At 40.5% G+C, this 3,702-nt stretch overlaps 1 pseudogene; it reads left to right on the forward strand.

The window, feature by feature from the left end:
• Positions 1-534: 534 nt before the first annotated feature.
• LOC115232746 overlaps positions 535-3,702 on the forward strand; it is an 8,048-nt pseudogene continuing 4,880 nt past the window's right edge.

Below are 3,702 nucleotides of genomic sequence, written 5' to 3' on the forward strand. Positions count from 1 at the left end.
CTCTTTCTGCTCGCGTTATGATGTACCGTCGTACTAATCTTTCCGCGGGTCAATGAGTCATTTTTTATATGAGTGGCAATTTATAATCACGACTTACTTATATTCATTATGTTTCAGAAATTGACTAATAGCACTTTTAACCCACGAGTACACGCGTAGTTGTTTTTCAACATAATTACATGCAGCGGAAGAATAAGAAACCGTAAATATACATTATTTTCTAGTGAGATCTTAAATATATGTATGTATGTATGTATATTTAAATAAAAGAAACAGAAAATGCGTTGTGTCAATAGTATATAATATACTTGGTACAAAAATAAATCATAAATTATGAAATATTTATATGCACGCACTTCAGATTAGTAATATATAATACATGTAATTCAATGTTTATTTTAAATTAAAGCGATTAAAATTTTATTGGGATAAGATCCACTTTGAGAATAATAAATACTACGTATGTATACTTTGACTTTCTTGGCATATGTATAACTAATATTATAATAGCATGTTGTGCAATGCGAGATATATATTTATGTGCAATGTGAGATATATATTCATTATAAGTTTCTCTTTTTTTTATAAAATAATATAATATTTATATGGAAATATAAACTAATTTTACCGCGTCGCTTGATAAATGAACATTATCAGAGAGATATCACTGACATTATTATATTTTTGATAAAATTTGTAGGAATTTACAAGTTTTATGTCAAAATTGAAATCCTCTCTTCCAGCATTTGTTCATTACTTCACTATATAATTATAGCTTGAATTTATTTTCGGTATTCGTGTTTCACAAATTTCAAGCTATTCAACACATTGAATTCAAGTTCGATCACTTAACATAAGAGCAAGGATTCCCATTACCCCATTATAAATAGTAAATATTTCTTTTACTTCGACAGTTATGAATCATTTTTATGTCCATCCGAAGTTAAAGAATATATCTTGCGCTATGCTGCATAATGCGAATATCATGGATATAGTTTAAAAAAAAGATGATCAGAAGGTTAAAGCGAAGGAACATTTATACAAAGGTTCCACTGTTGTGAATACTGATCCTATATTTTACAATCAGCATATTTATAGAAATAATGCATGTTTATACCAAGCCATTCAATATTATATTACTTCATGCCGAACTTGTGTGTAAAAATTTACAGAAATTATAATTTCAATTAATTTCTTTTACACAATTGACAACGCCGAAAGCGTTAATCTCCTTTTCTTTTTTTTTTATGGCTTCTTGTAACATACAATATACATCGTAAAACCTCTGAGAACCCAAGTCATTGTATTCTGCAATAAGAAAGTTATTGATATATCGATGTATTATACATCAGATTGTCAAGAATGCCACGAAGCGTATTTAGAAACATAACAAATTCAAATCCTGATTCTAAATTCAAGTTATAGACATGAGAAAATTATCTTTATGCTACCTTGAAACGAAATGATAACAAAATAATCAAATTGCCCAACATAAGAGAATTCGAAAAAAATCACAAGAATCACATTACACTCGATCTAACAAACTGTACCTTTTTCCGTCGCAGTAGTTTCCAATCAAAATTATTCATCCTGTTCGATTCGTCAATCACTCCTTATCCTCTTTTCTCGTCTCTTCGTTTTTTCGTTCTTTTGAATCGTCATAGACGGACGAAAGCGAGTTTCGCTTGACACTCTCCTGGTCAATTTATTTTCACGGTATATGAATTCGCGACGCAATTAAATTTCACTCATACGTTTCAATGGAGCAAACAACAACGGCGACGACGACACCGAGGCTGACGACATGGACGAAGGGCAGAACGAGACGATTCGGATTTTGTATTCCCGGCACGACATCCCGGCATCGCAACGAAACGGTTATTCTGAGATTCTCATTGTTCTCGGGATCGCGCGCCCGAGGATACGTGTCCTTGGCATGGACAGCGGCATCCGCCCACCTTCGAACGAATGCACCGGGATAGCTTGAAACCGACCGAGAGCGCGGGAATCCGCTCGCGGACGAGAGCCCGTCAAGGTCCCAAACGGGATTTCACGTTAGAGAGACGCTCCTGACAGACAGACAGACAGTTCCACGTTCATGAGAAGCACAGCAGGTTCGTGCCCAGGGCCGCCTAAGAGAAGATCCCCGCCCTTAGCAGAATCCTTTGGAGAATCACAAAACGTAATCACGTTACGAAAGTCGCATTAACAGTTCAACGATTGTCTCGAAGCATATATATATTCCAAAAGCTCGCGTTTATCGCGTTGAATGTTTTTGAGTTGTATGCGACACAAAACGGCCAAAAGTAGAAACGGCGTTATTCTGTCGAAGACCACTTTACGTATGATATACAACACTTGCACACACACACACACACACATGTAAACATGCACACACAGTGAAATCTGATTCTGGAGCCGTCACGCGAACGCGCCGCGAGATTACTTTGTAATTTTCAGGAAGATTTACACGGCACTTTGGGACGCCCGCGCCGGCGGTGATTCGATGATGCCCAGACAGCCAGCCCCACCTCACCGAGGAGGTATACATGCCCGTGAAATCCGCATACTTGAGTTAACACAACCACCTTCCCGCCGTGCCGTGCGCAAGTCATTCAAATACTTCAAGTTCCGACTACACCCATCCACCACTTGGCTCAAAAACGAGTCAACATCTTGTTCCGAGACGTCGCGAAGATTCGGACCTGCCGCGCTGCCATTTCTCTCGGCCACCCCGAGAGCGTAACTGAAAAACGGTACCGTCTATGCGAATCATGCGAATCCTCGGGGCGCCTCGTTGAATTTACTCGTAATCATCTTTATCTCCGTTTATAACCGAGCGGAAAAGTTCTCGAATCGAAAACAATTCTTCGCGAAACTCAAGACGCTGTTCCAGATTAAAAAGCGTCAACTTATCCATGCCTCAACAATTTCATCGACGCTCGTTTTCCAGACCAGTCAGGGTACACTCCGGACGCGCACAAACACTCGTTCGGACTTTATCGACTGACCCTGTTTCGCGAGCTGCGCTGTTAAATGCGCACGTTTAAGCGGCGCATCCGATGCGATTTTCTCGCCGTGTATAGAAGATATCGGCGGCAGTATCGCGGAATCGCGAGCGAGCAAGCGAGAGCAAGGGTGGCCGGTGCCGTGGGCAACGAGGATCGAGATGCATCTCGACGCGGAGGATGTAGGGCGGCGTACTGTCAAAATCTCCGTCGGGCGATTCCGCGGAACGGACGAGATGCTTGGGAATACGGGCATGCGTGATGACGCTTTCCTCTCGTCGACGTCGTCATCGTGGTCGTCGTCGCCGACGCCGACGCCGACGCCGATGCCGACAGGGGGATAATCGAACTCTACCGGTGTCGATTGCCGCGCGGCGCGGAAGCAAGCAGCCTGATTGAAAGTAACGATACAACGGAATGACACTATCACAAATACACAAGATTTTACCAAAATTTCATAAGCCGGTGTGGTATAAATGGACAAATTGCAATTGCAAAAAGGCAGGAGCCATTATGTCTAAAGAAAAAGAAGAAGCTTATGCTATTTAAATCGAATAAAAAAATATTTGCTTCAAAAATGATTTGCCATGATTTCATGGTTCGTGTATGCTGTAGAAATCCGTGTAAAATGCATCATAAAGTCGTAAATTACAATAATGCATTTTGCAATGGGGGGGGGGGGGAACAAGGTTTT

Source organism: Formica exsecta, unplaced genomic scaffold, assembly GCF_003651465.1.
Source record: "Formica exsecta isolate Colony F162 unplaced genomic scaffold, ASM365146v1 scaffold15, whole genome shotgun sequence".
In the NCBI taxonomy this organism is placed as follows: domain Eukaryota; kingdom Metazoa; phylum Arthropoda; class Insecta; order Hymenoptera; family Formicidae; genus Formica; species Formica exsecta.